We start from the raw sequence: 19,393 nt of genomic DNA, 5'->3' as shown, positions 1-19,393 counted from the left end.
ACTTATTTTACTGTACAGATTATTTCCTTTTTTTTTTCAAAATACTAAGGGGGTACAGTGCTTTTGTTACATGTAGGAACTGTATAATACTGAGGTCAGGGCTTTTAGTGTACCTGTCACCAGAGGAGTGTCCATTGTACCCCACAGGTAAGTTTCTACCCCTCATCCCCTCCCACCCTCCCACCTTCTTAGTTTCCAGCGTCCTTTACACCATTTTATGACCATGTGAGCCCATGATTTAGTTGCCACTTATTAAAGAGAACATGTAGTGTTTGTTTTTCCATTCCTGAGATACTTCACTTAGGATAATGCTCTCCAGTTCCACCCAAGTTGGTGCAAAAGACATTATATTTTCATTCCTTTTTATGGCTGAGTAGTACTCCATGCCATATATATATATATATATATATATATACACACACACTATACTTTCTTTATCCACTCATCAATTGATGGGCACTTAGGTTGGTTCCATATCTTTGTAATTGTGAATTATGCTGCGATAAACATTTGAGTGCAGGTGTCTTTTTGAGAGAAAGACTTCTTTTCCTTTGGGTAGATACCCAGTAGTGGGATTGCTGGATCGAATGTGGTAGGTCTGTTTTTGGTTCTTTGAGGAATCTCCGTACTGTATTCCATAGAGATTGTACTAACTTACAGTCCCATTGGTATGGACTCAGAGATATTTATTTTATTCTGTGGGTATAATTCAAGTCTTTTAAATATTTTTCATTGCTTAAATTATACCAGCTTTGCCTACTGGAAGCTCTTTCAAAGTGTTTTGCCCATTTTAGTTGGGTTATCTGTCTTTGCTAATAAGTCTTTCTTCAGATATATATATATATATGTTATAAATATACGATCCCTGCCAATTGTTTGTCTTTTTACACTGTTAATGATGTATTTGTTCAACAAAAGTTCTTAATTTTAAATTAAGCCCAATTTATGAAAGCACTTGATAAATATAGGTCCATGTCTCTGAGAAAACAAAAAAAAGGGGGGGGAGAGGCAATCTGTACAATAGAGAGAGAGAGAGAGAGAGCAGGTGTAAGGCGTAATCTAGTGGGAGGAGAGTTCTTTAAATATACGATCCCTGCCAATTGTTTGTCTTTTTACACTGTTAATGATGTATTTGTTCAATAAAAGTTCTTAATTTTAAATTAAGCCCAATTTATGAAAGCACTTGATAAATATAGATCCATGTCTCTGAGAAAACAAAAAAAAGGGGGGGGAGAGGCAATCTGTACAATTCCATGCAGGAATAAGCTGAATAACATTACAAACCATTTTCATTTTCCATAAAAGAAAATGCCTCACATATGACATGCAGTTTGGAAATCATTTGCATTTAAAATTGCAAAATGATGGAAATGGAATAATTTGATATTATTTTTTTAAATCACTTCCAGATGAGGAAATCAAAACTTTTCAATACAAAAAAAAAGAAAAATGAGCTCATCTCTTGTATCGGCAGCCTAGCACATCCGCGCCTCTGCTGCCAGCATCCCTGTGGCCCGTCCCGCTCTCCTCTGTCCCTTCAAAGATCTCACCTCCCATTGGCCGGGCGCGGTGGCTCACACCTGTAATACTAGCACTCTAGGAGGCCAAGGCGGGAGGATTGCTTGAGCTTGGGCAGTTCGAGACCAGTCTGAGTAACAGTAAGACCCTGTCTCTACAAAAAAACAGAAAAATTAGCAGGGCGTGGTGGCACATGCCTGTAGTACCAGGGACCTGGGAGACTGAAGCAAGAGGATCTCTTGAGCCAGAAGTTCAAGGTTGCAGTGAGCTATGATGACACCACTGCACTCTACCCTGGAGCAACAGAGGAGACGCTGTCTCCAAAAAAAAAAAAAGATCTCCTCTCCTACTCTGGGTCTCTGGCCACGTGAGACACGGACCACCTTCCTGGAGGCTCCATGAAGTCTTACTTTCTGAGACACAAACACATTTAACTCCCCAACTCCGTTGGGCTCCAGGGTGATTTCACTGAGGCCCACATTTGTCAAAGCCATTTGCGCTCATTTGTGGGTCAGAGAAGTTTCACCCACCCCCCACACCCACCTCGCAAGCTCTTTCTGGAACACAGGAAGTCCACAATCCCTAATCGACCTAACACCGCCACGTGTCCCAGGCCCCTCCCTACACAGCATTCTCTACCATAACCACAGCACAATTCTCCCAGCTCGATTTCCAATTCTCATAGAACCAGTTCCACATATCAAAATACACTATCACACTTTTGAATAAATAAAAGGGATCAAAACATTGTTTTTTTCTGCTTCAGTGATAATTTCAGACATGGCATGCAAAGAGTTAATGGCCTTCTCCTTAAAGGAGGAAAAACAGCCACAACTCTGTCTGATCACATTGCTGTATCCCTTACGAGGTCACACTTCTCTTTTTTCATTTTCACCTCTTATGACGACAGCCCCACTGCAGCCTATAATATCATCACTGGGGTAACAGTCAGCAAATGGACCCCAGTAAATGCTTTGTTAAATGGGACTCATTCTCCACTTCATTGAGTGTTTCATTTAAGAGTTTTGTAATGGCAGCATCTGACAAATATCTACTCGGGGTAGTTGGAGTATCGACAATTTTAACCTACGTCCATCCTACTCTCATTTCCACTGGCCAAACTTCTGTTCTTTTGGGAATATGCCTGGTGTCTTCCATTGATTCCTTCTTTTGGAGGAGAGCTCCCCAAGTTCAAGTGTCAGGTCCCATCTGCCACTGTTGGCCACCTTTATGAGTTTGAAACTGCTGGGAAATAGAGCATAAAAGCAAGCAGGCTAAGCTGAAATGGAAAGCCTTTGGGCCCGTGCCTCAGCTGTGCCTGCAATAGCTGATGATCCAAAAAAAGTTTTCTCTACAAAATGTTAACCGCAGTACACTGAAAACACTTTGCATGACCACGTGTCAGGCAGTGAGGACGTCTGCAGATTGAAAACATGCACCTTTTCAGAACCTTTGAACTCCATCAAGAGATGTGGCCAGAGTGTGGGAGACCTCATCTTGGCTCGAGGCCTGGACTGCCGTCACAATAACGCCATGAGCATATGAACTAGGACGGGAAATTTTGTCAGACACACTTAATTTCCCCTAGGATAACGGTTGGCTTATTGTGGCACCGGGCCAGACGCCCGGGGTCGTCAGAGAGTTGTAGGCTGCGCGGCACTTGATGACACCAAGGCTTTCAGCTCTGTGGATTGAAACTATGACTCTCTCAATAAATTTTCCTTTTCTCCCTCTCAGCTCCATGAGAAGAATGTTTGCAAGGCCATGTTTTAGATGTGTACTACCTGGCTGTAAGGAACTGTAGCTGCCAACATCAGGGAAACAGGTCTCTCTCCTTAGGAGAGCCTGATAGCAACTGAGCACAGGAAGGGGAAATGAGGAGATCAAAGGGTTTATGAGTTCTTAATAGGGTACGTGTTTATGTCTTTTAATTCTAGTCTGTCACAAAAAATGGTTTGAAGTGATTTCTATTATTACATAAGTAATAGAAAAGTTTTTAAAAAATAATTATAAACTAAGGTAAACGAAAAACACAAGTAAGAAAAAAAAGGGAAGCTTCACATTCCTTTGCAATAATTAAAAGAAGGCAGAAGATATGACTCTGAATGCCTTTGCATACAAAGAAACAGTTGCTTGAAATAAGCAAAGCTTTTTATCTGATACTAGGATGGTAAAGAAATTTAAATTTTGAAACTTCATGAAAAAGACTTTTGGAATTTACTGAACCATGTCCTCAGAAATGTCTCTACAGTAAATGCAAAAATAGTTTGCCGATATTTCTTTTAAGGCCCATCAATTTATACCAATGGCATGACACTAAAGCACCAATTGATAAGAATGTCGACTACGAACTAAAGCAATGCAGTCTAGATACTTATCCGCTTGTTTGATCCAAGAATAAAATTTAGGCTATCTAGAAGAGTAAGAACTATTATCCATGCAACCCAAACAAATACCAGGTAATGCCATCACCTAATTAACCCCTTTTAAAAGTCCTCTAACAGACATGTACACAGGATAATGTCACAGGCTTAGTAGAGCGCTCTTTAGACAGGAAAGAAGTTCCCCAAGCAGTTCACCCTCCCCTAGGTTAACTTCTAAGCATTTGGGAAGTTAACAAGGTAGAATACAAAAGAATGAAAAAAGATGTGTGAATCGTCAAATAGTGGACTAGAGAAATATTTTAACTCAACAGTTTCATTTCTTAAATTAAGTACAAATAATTATCTGTGAATGTTATTTGCCACAGACCTTCATAAAAACACATACATATTTGTGTCCCATATTATATACAGTGGAATAGACTGCTACAATGCTACACCTTCCATACAACGAACTCACAGAAACCGATGCTCCTGGTTTCCACTGTAAGAACATTTTGATTGATGGTGGTGGTGTATCTGAATGCTCACGGCCATATTATGTTCTCTCCACTTGGATTGTTGACTCTGAGGAGTCAATTGTCTTTGTTCCCAAACCTGATGACACTGGTTGAACTTGTAACTGCAATCAACTGAACAAATATGAAAAACAGTCATATATGAATGCAAAAAGAAAGGCATTTCTATGAAAACTAAATAGAATGCTCTAGAAAGTACTAAAAAGCCAAATCGCTAAAATAGTTGATTTCAAACAAGATAAGGAAGAGGCAACTATGAAATATCAGGGGAGGAAAAGTTAAAATTCTTAAAGGCCTCTGTGCTCAGATTGCATTGCAAATGTCTTTAATTTTTAACTCCTTTTTAAGGAAACTTGAAGTGGAAAGTGTTGATAATGTATTATGATTGTAGTTTATGCAAAAATCTAAAACATAAAGGTGTAACTCTGACCAATGGCTTCTAGGCCATGTATCTGAATATAATTTCTTAGTTTGAGCTATTCTCCCAACATTTTTTCTACAACTTCCCACTCAAAGCCCTCCACAGATGCCGCGTGTCTCTTTTTTCACCTGCATCTTAAAGAACATGTTCTCCAAAAAACAAGCTTACCGCATGGAGCTTACCGCCTGGTCTCAGGTAATTCTGCCAGCAGACAGAGCCGGCTTCCACGGGTGTTAGATGGACGCAGTGGCACAGGACCCCGTGCTTGGTTTAGTGCTCTGCTGTCTCATCCGGAGCTAATCCTATCTTTGAACTTAAATCTTGCAAAGGAAGTCGAATGGAACACGGAGCACGCATAGAGTGACCGGAAGCACACACAGGTGGCTGCAGCCCGGCAGAGGCCTGCACATGCGCAGGATCCAGCCCACAGGCACAGCCGGCAGCACCTGTGCAGGCAGTTGACCTGGCACGCAGGTGCCTGCCTTGGAGCATGTTGGGTGCTGTGGGGCTTCGAGGGGGTGGACAAGGCAGGGTCTGGAGCCAGGTTGGTTGGTGGCAGAAATGGCAGCTGCGGCAGCAGCCCCAGAAGGTGGCAACGACAGCCACAGCGGCGGCAGAGGAGAAGTGTCGCACCTCAGGGCAGAACCAGGACGCGTGGCGGGGACTGGTTGCCCAGCCCTCTCGGGAGCCTGTCCCTGCCGAGGCACTTCCACTAACTTTCCAGCCCGAGCTCTGGGACAGGAACTACCAGCACCCAACCAGCAAAATTTGTAAGTACATTATTACAAAATAAAAGTGCACGAATGGATATCACCACAAAGCACATGGCTATGAGAACTCTTTAGTCAGTTTAGAATCTCCGGTTTTGAATGCCAGTACAACATTGCAAAAAAAATAGCTACGGATGTAGAACTACACATATCCATCTTAGAAATACAAATTAATTTTAAAGATCTTCACATTTGGTGGAAAAGAACACTATTTTCTTATGAAGTTTCAGGTAAACTAGTTATTAATAAGGAAGACAAATCTCTTCTTTGTAATTGAAGCTATGGCAACAAAAAGCATAAACAGGTATTTTGAATTATTAATATATACAAATCATGAAGCCACTTACAGTTTCTCAAACATCCCCCACGAATTACAGAAAATGTCAGAAAAAATTAAAATAGTATTTTATAAATTTATAAGTCAATTCAGATTTACAAAAGAATCGATCTGTATGAAGAGTTAAATCTTTTTAGAAAATTGTTCAATGGAAATCATCCGCTCTAAATATACTAAAATTTTTATTTTGAAATTATTTACCAAAACTTTATCTCAATGTTGTCAAAGCTTAGTAAATATTCATAATAGCAACAGTTGCATCAGCAGAAAGATCCTTCTCAAAATTAAAAAGTAAAAATTTATTTGCAACCTTGCATTTTCCGGGAGCTACTGATATTATTTTCAATCATATCAATTGAAAACGAAGTTACTAAAAGTATAAATTTCAATGACATAATAAATAAATTTCCAGAAAAGTGAGCTGGAAAACTCATATGATCAATCAAAACATTTTTACAATTTGTAAATTCTTGCTATTACTCATATATCACTGTTACCCCATTATGTTTATGAGTAATAAAATATTTTAAACAGAAAAATTTATATTTTAGTACATTTACTGTCAATTTCCCTCTGCATTTTGAACAACAGGCCCTGTATCTTCATTTTTTATTAGGCCCCAAAGTTTACATAGCTGGACCTACCCTCAGAAATTTGTTTTTTTAATTTCTTAACACTAGCTGAACTCTTCTGACCACAATTTCTCTTAAAAAAAAAAAAAAAAGTAACTCATTGGTGATGTTGTACCAGCTTTATTACAAAGGAATGTTGGTGCTTGGAGTATCTCTCTTCAGAAATGGAAGAATTTTTTTTTGAATAATGGACTTTTTCCATAACTTTCTTATTTCTTAAAGACTATCAATCTTTCTGTGGAGATTTTCCATTTTCAACCATCACTGACAGTAACCTCATAAAGGTGTCCATTGGTTTGGGTGAGGAAAGTAGTTATACATTAGCAATATAAAGACACTTGGGCAAAAAAGCTTTTTTAAAATTTTTATATCGTGAAAGAATCCTTCAGGTTCCTATGCAGAAAAGAAAATTCGTCAAAGTGCCTTTCTGTATCCATAAGAATTTTCCCAACCATTGAGGCTTTTATCCATATCTTAATCTATAAGAATTACTGCTTTGTTGGAGCCAGAAAGAAAGGTGTTAATCCAATAAAAGAGCTAAAAATACTAAAGTTTGTCAGCTTCCCCAGGGCCTCTGTAAATTGATAATAGACAGGGCAACTAATTTTGTATGGAAAACACTGGAAACATGAAGTCAGTGCTGTGCTCACTTAGGCTCATAAGCTTCAGGCAGCAAGAAGCCGCTGAGCCTCCCTGGGCCGGCTCCCTGCCCCAGGCTGCCCTGCTCACAGACCAGATGCGCCCCCTTCCCCAGAGGATCCTTCCTGCGTTCCGGTGGGGGAACTTCTGCAGAGTGGCCAGCTGTCCAGGACTGCCTTCCCTGTGACAGATCAGATGCTTCCCAGACTCATTCAGGATCGCTGGTCTGAAGGTTGCTGTTCTCCAGCATGATCATAAAATAAGCTCAAGTTCCAGACTGTCCACTTGTGCCAAAGTTTTTACAGGAAAATAACTGTTGCTTTAAAAAACAGAAGAAGAAGAAGAAAAAAAAAAAGAATCCCTGGCATACTCGTAGAACCTGTTTGCTTTTCCTATAGAGCAGGTCAACTTCATTTCTGATCTAGGATTTTGCTCCTAAGAAAGAAAAATGTTTCACAAAAGTCTATGGAGATTATTTGACCTACAAACTCATTTCTGAGACTTAAAACACACCAGCTATCAAACAAGCCCATCCATTTTACATATTTAGCAAGTGTAGGTTCTTACCAGATCTACTGTGGAATCTTTTCACCCCATCACATGCAAAGTAACGCCTAGATTTCCTATTTTAATTATCTTTTGTTGTTAAACTTTTTTTGCTTTAGATCTTGTTAGTTAAAATTTACCATGATCTAGGTATTGAAAAGAGAATCTTGTTCTCTGTGACTTTAAATGTTAAAGCAACCTTGTAAGGAAAAAAGTCCACTATCTGAGTTGTTATTGTTCTTTGTGAGTTTATCTCTCAACACATTTTTAGAAACAAAGTCCGGTATCTTAGTCCTTGGGCAGTTTCTTGCTCCCCCACCCCACCCCGCTGGGACACATTTTTGTGAATGACACAACTAAAAGAAATTCCTCTATACAACATGTTTCAGGTTTTTGCCATGAAGGAAAGAAATCTAAGATTTAATATTTACTAACTAATATTATAATGTAATATAATAATTTACATAATATTACCAAATGAATATTATTAGACCCATTTTAAGATGAGTAAACTGAGACAAGGAGAAATTATATTTTTTTCAAATCACAGTCAGTAGACGAGTCAGTAGAAGAATTTGAAATGCTTGTATGTCTCTATAAGGCTACATCTATATTTCTTTCTGGATAATAATAAGCATATTACATAATATATATAGCATGATCGACAGGGCAAACAACTAATCCTCGTATGGAAAATTATAATCATAGATTACTATAAGGAAGCTCTTTGAATGTAAAGACCTCTATATATGTTATATAAAGGGGTTAATTAACAAGTAGGAGTGGGAATATGGATTCTACACCCTTCTTCAGGGCTTTTATATCCAATCGTCTATATTCTGTCCTGAAAGAAAGTGAATTGTTTGACACAAGAATATCAGATGACTTGAGAAACACATACAAATACTTGAAGGAAACTATGGCTAGCTGAAACTTTTTGTGTTTCTCAAACTTTAGAATCCCTACGGAACTTTTCAACAATTCACACTTCCTTTTCCCTCTCCTGAGATAAGCGTGTTTTTAAACAGATGATTCTAATGGAGGTGGTCCCTGGAACACACTTTGGGAAGCACCAATCTAGACACTGAATCAGGAAGGTAGACTAGCACGGAAGTGATGGCGGCAAGGTGGCAAGAGCAGAGCTCCCCATTTTCAGACACCCGAATCGAAACCTGCTGTCTGATCCCCACTGCAGGCCACAAGTAATGAAAACTGCATTAGCGAACTCTTCCTTTGAATAACAAACAGGCTTGTTTTTACGGTTTTGAATCTCTGTTCATAACTGGAATGAGACAACCCTCACATAACTAATGCCATAAATGTCACATTATTTACCCTGATGAATTTCTCTCCCTTAAAACGCTTTCTTACTCTAGGACAGGAGAAAACAATCCCAGTTAGTCTGCCACCTGTCCTTCGCCAGCTACAACTGTGTCATTCATTCAACGCTATTATGAGGTAGGCCCTAGTCAGAGAATTCGATGAGTATTGTCTTATTTCATCTTTTCAGTCACCCATGAAATTTGTGACTCTTAGTAGCCCCAGTTTGTGGATGAAGAAACTGACCTGCAAAGGGTTAGTTCGACCCCCCTCGACTGCAGTCAAATTTGGTGACTACCACGCCCACGCCTTTTACACAACCCTCAGAGACATCCCAATTATTTTGCCCCCCATTTTGCCCCAGGTTCCTGGGGTCTCTCCTCCTGAACACCACAAAGGGGTAGCTCTCTCTGCCACACCGAAGGAAGCGCATTTCCACTGTCCATCAGCTGCACGTCAGACCCCACCACCCACTGCCTGCGCTCCATAACTCAGCTAGGCAGACACAGGCATCCAGAGCACCACTGCGCCAGGAATTTGGGTCTAGAAGGAACATCTTTGTTCATGCCAGGATCTCCTGTTGTGCAATTCCAGCCACTTTCAACTCTAACATTTTCTTTCCAGCACCAAATTTATTGTGTTTTCCTGTAGTTGCACGACCCAGCCTCCTTGGTCACTTGCATTGGGTCTCCTGCTCTTAGAGTCTTCTCCTCACTTGGTGGTCAGAGGGGCCCTTTAAAATTAATCGAATCATATCACTTCTCTGCTGGAAACTCCCTAGCAGCTTCCTGTTGCTGTCAGAATAACTCCAAACCCAAATCCTCCCCAAGACCTTCAAGACCATCAGGAATTGGCCCCGGCCACCACGCTGACGTAAGTTCCCACTCCTACCTTCTGACCCCCGGGGCTCCGTCCCTCATGCCATGCAACACGCAGAGCCGCTCCCTTTGCAGGGCTTTTGCATGTCCTGCTCCCGCTTTGGAAGGCGTCTCTCTCAGACTCTTGGGTGACGTGTTCCTTCACTTCATTCAGGTCTCCACTTGCTGTTACTTCTTCAGACAGGTGTTTGCAGAGCATCCCTGGTACTCAGAGAAAGGTAGTAGGCAGCAGGGCCCCGTGCCCGATTCCCTCCTGAACTGAATAGCAAACGTTACACGGTAAGAAACGCCGTCGTGATCCTGTGCCCATGGGAGGCTCCAGCACCCGCACCTCTAGGCAGAGCCTGTTCTCACAAGCTAGAAAGTGTACCTGCTGCACATGCCTCCCAGAGCCACGTCCTGGCATCGCAGACGCCATCCTGGGGCAGAGCAGGGGCTCAGACAGGGTTTGTGTCGAGGCTGGCCCTGATCTCTGTGCTCCTACTGTCCCATCAACCTCTGGCTGGCTGTGGTCACCAGCATCCTCCTCCAGGCCCAGGCTCCCCTTCCAGCGTTTTCTGTACACCCTCACTTCGGACCGTTAGGCCCATCCTTCCCCCCACAGGCCTACAGCCCACCTACAGGGGCTCCCTACCTCGGAACCAATGCCAAGAGCCTCTGAGCAGCAGCAGCACCAAAGCCGGTCGGGGGCACACAGGGGAGGACAGAGGTGGACCACTCTCCATGAGCCTAGCTCAGAAGTCTATTCTTGTGGGAAAACATGCTAATTGTTTCATTTAAAAGATAAACTTCTCGGTGGGCGAAGGAAGCCTGTGTCCACAGGCGAGGGAGTCGGGGCCCCTGGGCTCCGAGGGACTCAGCCCCTGCCATCCCGTGAGCCCTCCGCGAGCTCTAGTCCATCTCTTTAAAAGGCTCACAGTCTTTTCCAGGACACAAGACCCAAGACAAATCTCTGGGAGTCCTTTATTGCCTCCATTTCCCTATTATTTCCTCATTATCTAGGGATTGCAGTGTCTTTGATATGTCATTACTAAGCTCAACAGAGGATTTCACCCTATCTTCATCTTAAATTCTTCAAACAGCTTTATCTTGTATAAAAGTGATATGAAAGATGTCAAGATCACTTACTGATCAAGGAGATCATTTGCCAAAAGTGGACTTCTGTGAAATGTTTCTGTCTGTTCATGGTTTAAAAAGAAAAGAAAAAACTCTCAGTTTTTCCTTCTGAGCAAAGGCTGACAGCCCTCGTCAAAAGCCAGCGCATATTCGGCAGAGGCGGTGTTTCAGCCGCGATGCCAGTGGCGACCTTCCTGCAGACTGAGCTTCTGCTCGACCTTGAGTCCTGTCCCACGTCCAGTGGTCTCAAAGAAGGGAGACCAGGAGGCTACACAGCATCCTTCCAGCTGCGTGAGAAGCCACAGCCAAACTTGACCTAAATCTTGGGCGAACACAGGCCTTGTACTCTGGCCACTGACAGCCACGTGGGTAAGAGCACACTGCAGCGTTGAGGTCCATTTTACCTAATAGCTGGTTCTTTGATAACCTCTTTACTAAATTCAGGAAATAGATCGTGTACGTTACACGGGTAAAGCGTCTGTCTGCACCTGGACACAGTAAGTGCTCAGTCAATATGCATTGTCCTTCCCTTTTTGTTATAATCTGCATCAATTCTATTTGATGTATATTTGATATGTTCTTCCTGGAGAGAGATTCAACTTTCTGTCTTGTGGTTTCAATAATCAAATTTTGAAGAGAACAAGAATATGTACAAAATCACTGGCTATTAATATTACTACTATCACCATCATCATCATTGTCATTTTCACGTTAATACTGTGTCCTAAAACACTTCTCAGTGAAAAATGGAACTTCTCCCTCAGAACCTCCTTTTCTTCTTATAAATCCTGGATAGAGTTTTTAATCAATACCAAAATGAAATCTCAGCTTTCTGCAGGCCTTGATATTATAGGCACCTTTGACAAATTCAACACATTCCTCGTGATTGTTCTCTTTCCCAGCATTGTTCATAAATGCCAATTAGTTTCCTCTGAAATCCAACAGTCTGGTAGAAACTTGCAAATATCTTAGTTTCCTTGGCAATGACTATGGATTTCTCTACATCACACAGAGAGATTAAATAAGGCCTCCAGAGAATCTGTGATACCTCTAGCTTTTGGTCAACAAAGAAGATGTTCTCCTGGGAACCCATTAAAAGATACAGAGTTATTGAAGTCCAGAGCTCAGCTGCCTGATACTGAATGGCAGTCTACTTCACCATCTAGCACTTGCCCTGTAATCTGAATTCTGTCCCACACGGTATGGCATTTTTCCAACAGCCTCATCCCTGCCACTCCCCTGTGACTTCCAGAAGTGACTGCATTAGCCTTCAGCATCTCTTTGGACCAATTTAAAGGCTGACACCGTGACTCTTTTCTTTGTCTCTTCAAGTAACAATTTCCAAAGATACTTATTTAATTTTGTATTCTACATGAAAGGAAAAGCAAGTGCTATTTAAAATACCTGTTGGACAGGTAATAAAATCTATGATTCATCAAATCCATCTATAGTTTCCTAAGACTTCCCTAAGTCTGAACAGTTATAGGCAGTAAAATAGTTTAACTGTCTTTAACCACCCTTAATTGTTCTTTAACAGAGCAAGACACGCCTCATACTTCCTGATTACATCATACGGAAAGATGGAAGATGTATCCTATATTTTTGGCCCCTGGTAACCTCTAAAATTGTGGCACCTTTGATCATGTGAAAAGAACTCGCATCTTAAGTGTAATTCACAAAGCAATCTCAGGAATCACAACACACTCATCACAGGACAGGCGGAGGGCTGAAGATGCCTTGCCCTGACCACTGGTTCTTCCTTGTTTTTGCCATTATGTTACTGCGGACAGTGAGAAGTAAGCACGCTACAGTTTCACTAACTAGACCTACAGAAAATGTAGAACGTCCAGACCTTGAGGACAATTCTTACTGGTTCCTTCTTGCTTTTAGTGTGGATCTCGGAGGGAACCAAGTTATTTCCCTTGGTCTGGAATTATTTTCCTGGCTCCCCCAAAACATTAAGTTTACCCTTTTCTAGTTTGATTTATGCACCTTCAAATGCCCAAGAAATCTATTCTCACTCTCACTCTGCACTCTTCTCTTCTCCTGCTTCCTCCTGGGTCCTGCTGTTTTGGAAATCCCATCCGATGTGGCATCCAGCAGGTGTTCAGTAAACAGTGGTTGAATGAGCAAGGAACCATTGTGTCCATCAGTTAGCACAAACCACAAACCAGAGGACTGGCTTGGCCATCTATCTTGGGGAAGTGAAAATTCTCATTTGCATGCAAAAAACAAGAGAAGCTAATACAATGATAACTCTAAATGAGTAAGATATTGGAGAGGGAAAAGATCAAAGGGAGTTAATGAATTCTAGAAAGGTTTCATAAAAAGGATTAAAGTTAAGCAGAATTTGACCATATTTGGATGGGTGGAGAGGACATAGGCGGATCCAAGGGAAGAGCAACTCAAGAACTACAAAGAAGCAAAAATAAATAAATAAATAAAATAATTTGAGAATCAGCTTTATAACTTACTTGGTGTCTCACTCTGGAAACTTAGCCTCTCTCATCCTTGCTTTCATCATCTCTTAAATAAAAACAATAATGCTTCTATTGTGGATAGTTTTGAGTAGTTAATAATATGATTTCTGTACAATTCAACACAGTGTCTGATTGTAATAATCAGTCAATAGTAATTATCATTGTTATCACTGCTGTTGTTTTTATTAACAGCTATGGTATTATTAAGGCAATGAAGACAGCCAGCCTGATGAATGAAAGGTTTCAAACAGACCACAGAGGGGAGTAAAACCAGTGAAGAAACCTGAATGTGAATGTGCTCGAATGTGATTGTGAATACGGAAAATTGACTCTGTAAGCAAAGACTTATTATATATTCCTTGGAATGGAGTAAATATAGTTGTTACCTTGTTTTTTAAAAAAAGAAGTGAACTTTATGGCACTGAATTAAAGGAAAGAATCTTACATTATCTGAATGCCTGCTAAGTGTATGGTGCTTTGACGTATATTATCACATTTATTTTCCCATGAGATACTACCTAGGATAGGAGCGAGAATTAAAATCCAAGCACGTATGATTCCAAACTCAACTGCTTTTTAACATCCAATGATGCTGCCTCCCTATCTGAAGGTTGTTTTTTAGATTGAAACTTGTGCCATGTTGAGTGGTAACAAGCTAGAACATGCTAGAACAAGCTTCGGGACAATAAAGGTGATAAGGACAAGGCCATTAGTTCGCAGACCAAATCCCAGAGTTGAATAGTTGCAACAGAATCACAGACTAGCAAAGGTGAATGCATTTGCTAGCTGACCCTTTACAACTAAAAGTTTGTCTGCCCCTGGACTAAAATACGATTATACCCTTTTAAACCTTCTCTCTCCTCTTCCACTCCTTCAATCTCTTACATAATCTTGCAGAATCCAAGCTTGTTTTCTAAATTGCCCCCCATTATTTCATCATAAAAGTCCTTTTGAGTTTCACATTGACATCCACATAAAGCCCAACCTTCTTACGGTCAGAGAGCATCCTGATGTTGCTGTGTGGACTTTTCCAGTCTTCTTCCACGCTACCTTCACCACGAAAGTGATCCACATCAACCACCTGATGGCCGCTCCTTGCCTGCCGTGGCTGGAGTTCTAACTGTTCTCTCTCCTCCTCCCCTTTCTGCCTGTCACCATTCTACCCACCCAGAGCTCAGCTCAAGTGCTGATGGCTCCAAGCAACCCTCCCTCCTGCCTCTTCTCCAGCCAGTGACTTTCCTCCTTCACGCTCACGGAGCGCTTGCTGTTTCCCTCCGGCAATCCTCCTGTTCCGCACTTGGTATCTGTGTGTGATGGTTACAGTCATTCATCCCTCCCCCCGTCAGACTGTAAGCTCCTCGAGCGGGGAGTGAGCCACATTCATCTTTTACCACCCTTAATACTGAGCACAACTTTTTGTACTATAGACTTAACACCTACTAAGTAGGTATTATGTACCTACATAAAATATTTTTTTTAAAGTACAGGAATAGCCTTCTGGATTAAATAGCAAATAATCTGAGTATATTTCACTTTTAAATAAAAAGTAATATAAAGTCATATTTATGCTAACATAAAGATTTTCACATTCCCAAACTTTACTTCCCATTTCACTTGCAGAGGAACTAAGGAAATTTTAAATCTAACCTGTGGGTGCAATTGGTCTTACCTATAATTTTTCCATTATCTTGATCATGGAAGACATACCTTTAAAATCACTCCTGTTGGGCCAGGTATCTTATTGTTCGTACCAAATAACAGTAAAGATGATACAGACAAGGCTATTAAGTCGCGGTGAAGATTTCCTCTGCAAAGCTGTAACAACTGTCCATCCGTGATAGTGACCCATTCCTGAGTTGAATGCACAGCCAATCCTCCTTTGTCAAAAACATTATTACTATAAATGAAAAATATGTTGACAAGTTCATATTCAGTCATCTAACTCCCTCATTTCCATAGTGTTTTAACATTTTGCTAATTGTTTTTAATTTAACACTTTATTTTATTACATCTGAGAATTCTAAAATTTCATTTAATTTTCATGATTTTACTGTTCATAATTCCTGCAAACTAAATGTGGCATACTCATTCATATTCTCACACATTGGCCAAAGGCTTTATATAAAATGTTTATATATTAGAAAACATCTCGAAAAATACATTTATTTTTAGTAAAAAATCTCTATATCCGAGTGCCCAGGAAAATAGAATTTTAAAAATTATTTTGCAAGAAAATCTGCTGTTCTCTTCTAATCCTGCTGGTAAGACTACAGAAATACATATTTTTATTCATGAAATAAAAAACCCACATAACAAGATCTTTTGGGTTAGGAAGTAATTTTTCTTGGAAGAGGTTGTAAGAAAATATTTGAAGACTTGGAAAAAGGTCATAATTTCAAGGAAAAATCCCATAATTTTAAGGATTGCTGCAAACATGTAGGTCTGTTTGCATAAAGTGAGCCCACTGGGAGACCCCAACTTCTCTTTGGAGGTTCAACCTTGTGAGAATATCTCTGCTGATGTCATCTGGCAGAAAGGATCCCAGAGATCTCCAAGGAACGAGTGACCATGGGGAGAGAGCCAGGGAACGCTGGACTCTTGATGGGGTCTGGGCATGGGTCCAGGCCCATCCTGCAGGAGGGTGTCATTGCTCACCATGTGGCTGAGGCTGGGACCCCTCCCAATGTGGACTCCCTAAAATCTTGGGCATGCATCTGAAGTATTGGGGCCCAGACCAATAGCAGTGTAGAACAAACCTATTGGACATAACCCAACCCACTCCACTTCCTCCTTGTCAAACCTGCCACACAGAGAAGCCACTGTCTGACCTGGGATGGACTATGTGCTTGGTCCCCAGGGCTCTCCCCATAATGGACAGTACAACAGCCCGAGTGGCCAGGTCATTTTTATTTCAACAGTAGCAGAAATTCCAGTTGAAGAAAATTGAACTTCTTCATGTTGGCTTGAGCATGCCTTCTGGTTTTCTCTACTGCAGGCACTAAGCTGCAGTTTGGACACCTTGGGTTAAGCAAGCACCCTGGAGAGAGAAAGAAAGAAAGATGGAGGGAGAGGAGAGAAGAAGAGAGAACCCTAAAGCAGGTCAATCCTATAGCAAGTGAAATGGACTCCAGGAATCATTTAATTTGAATATAAGATGAAGCTGAATATATCCATTTTCTTAGTGCACTTGTCCTGCTATAAAAAAATAATTGAGACTAGGTAATTTATTAAAAAAAAATACAAATTTGTGTCTGGCAGTTCTGGAGGCTGGCAAGTTCAAGATCAAGGTGCTGGCAGGTTCAGTGTCTGGTGAGGGCTGCTCTCTGCTCTCAGGATGGCACCTTGTCACTGCGTCCTCACATGGCAGAAGGGACAAATGCTGGGTTCTCATACAGTGGAAGGTGGAAGCACGAAAGGGGGCAAAGCCACTTCTTCAAGCCCCTTTATAAGGACCCTAACCCCATCCTTGAGGTTTCACCCTCATGACTTAGTCACCTTCTAAAGACCTCAGGTCTTAATAGCAGCACACTGGTGATTAAGTTTCAGCATATGAATTTTGGAGGACAAATTCAGACCATAGCATCCATAAACACCATGGTGTGTCTTCTCTAAAATTAAGTATTTTAAAATCCATGTTAAAAGTTATCTGTTTTTTGGCACAGAGCCAGTAAATGTAGCCATGATCCCCCTACAAGGTATGATTTTGGTGTCACTGAGAATTTCTCGTTGCTCAATGGACTACTACTCCCCTTCCTCTGACTGATTACTGATACCCAAATCTATACCATTGTGTCTATATTCCTTTAGTAATTATCATTCCTACTGTAATTAGCACGTTGTGATTTACAAACTTTCAAATTATTTATAACCTCACTTAATCTCTATAAAAACCCAGTGAGGGGCCAGGCATGGTAGCTCACTGCACTTTGGGAGGCCAAGGTGGGAGGATCACCTGAGCCCAGGAGTTCAAGATTAGACTGGGGAACACAGTGAGACCCCGTCTCTGCAAAAAGTTAGCCAAATGTGCTGGCACGTGCCTGTAGTTCCAGCTACTCGGACGCCTGAGACGGGAGGATCACTTGAGCCCAGGAGTTGGAGGCAGCAGTGAGCTGTGATGACACCATTGCACTCCAGCCTGGGTGACAGAGTGAGGCCCTATCTCTAAATAAATAAATCCCAGTGAGGATGTATTTTTGTATCCCATCATACAAATGAATAAGCTAAGTTCACAAGTGGGGAAGCCTGGACTCAAACTCACCTCTAATGTATATGATATGCCACTGATATTCTGGCAGGTCTGACAAATGGGAAAACAATACTATATACACACTGTAACTTAGTGCGTTTCAGACTGTCAATCGAGAATAGGCGTTTTGAAAGGGACAAAGATAGAGCAGGTGGGTGTGCACAGCACCGGGAGCTGACAGACAGGAGAGGGTGCACGTCTGGAAGGTTCTGCAGTCGCAGCCCCAGACTTCACCTGCATGGGCTTCCGAACTGCACCTGACTGATAAGAAAACAGATTGCTTTCCCTTCAGTGTGGAGCCCTTTTTCCCTTTTTTGACAGCTGGACAACCAATCGCTTAAATATAATAAATAAATAAATAATAAAGGTGGAGCAATTAGTGAACCTCAGGCTTCCATTGAGAACTAAAAGGAGTCCTTCATCTCAACTAATATCTCCATTTTTATCTGCCAACATGAAGAAAAGAGAGAGATTATCCATTCAAAGGCAGCTGCCATCCGATTAACACTTGACTCCAAGCAATAAATCATATCACAGATTTTATTGACAACCCGTAGGACATTATCTTTCCAGTGGCACTCGGCAGGACCTTTAACTCCAGATGGTTTAAAAGAGGTTCACATACACACGTACAGCAGTTTGGAGGCCCCACAATCCCTGCACATGACACAGCCAGGCTAGTGCCAGGGAATGCTAAGCACAGCATGGAAAGGGCAGGCTTTGCTTGAAAAACAATTACTGTTGATTAAGTATCACCCACATCTCATGGATACACAATCTATTTTTAACACGCATATTTAAAATCCAATTGAACTGGATCTCCTTTCTCAAGAGTTCATTATTGCTACCATTTTTTCCCAGAGAAAAATCAAATGTTTTATAATGCATTTTGTGTAGAACACTGTTCTAACACCACAGAAAATTCCGTTAAATGTCAGAAGAATTTAAAGCCTTGTTGTTGAAAATCACAGGCTCAGGATGTTACGAGTATTTAGATCTTTGGAAACTTTAATAACCAATGAGTGTGAAAATCTTTTAGAAGTTCCTATTTGGCTGTAGAATACGATATGATCACTAGTTTATTAAAAGAAACCAGTAATTATGTATGTGAAACAAGGGAAAGATGTGGAATGCTTTTACTTTGGTGCCATATAAGCATGTATTCTAATACATTCTCATATATTTCAAGAATATGAGCATTTGTTCTCATTCATTCATTCACTGTACTAAACAGTAACGTCTATAGGGCTAGTAAATAATTTGCTGTCTTGCTTTGTCCTGGGAGTACTGAAATAAAACAAGGTATTGGAAGAAAACAGTGGAAGAATTTTAATCTAGAGGTGGATGACTTGAGACATCAAAAGAGGTTCAACACAAATTCAATGCACGTGCGAACACACGCGTGTACATACAAGCACATGCATACACAGACACATGCTCTCATTGACGTGCACACATACACACGCACAACACACAGAGTTATCTAACATTAAAGAACAGAAATCTCAGAAGACATTTTTCCTTCTGGTTAAACACTAGATTGTTTCGGAAAATATTCCTATCCCGAACAATTATTCATGTTTCTTCCCAA

Source organism: Propithecus coquereli, unplaced genomic scaffold (genome assembly GCF_000956105.1).
Source record: "Propithecus coquereli isolate 6110/MARCELLA unplaced genomic scaffold, Pcoq_1.0 Scaffold25, whole genome shotgun sequence".
NCBI lineage: Eukaryota > Metazoa > Chordata > Mammalia > Primates > Indriidae > Propithecus > Propithecus coquereli.
The sequence above is the reverse complement of the archived record's forward strand: the minus strand, read 5'-3'. Positions refer to the sequence as shown.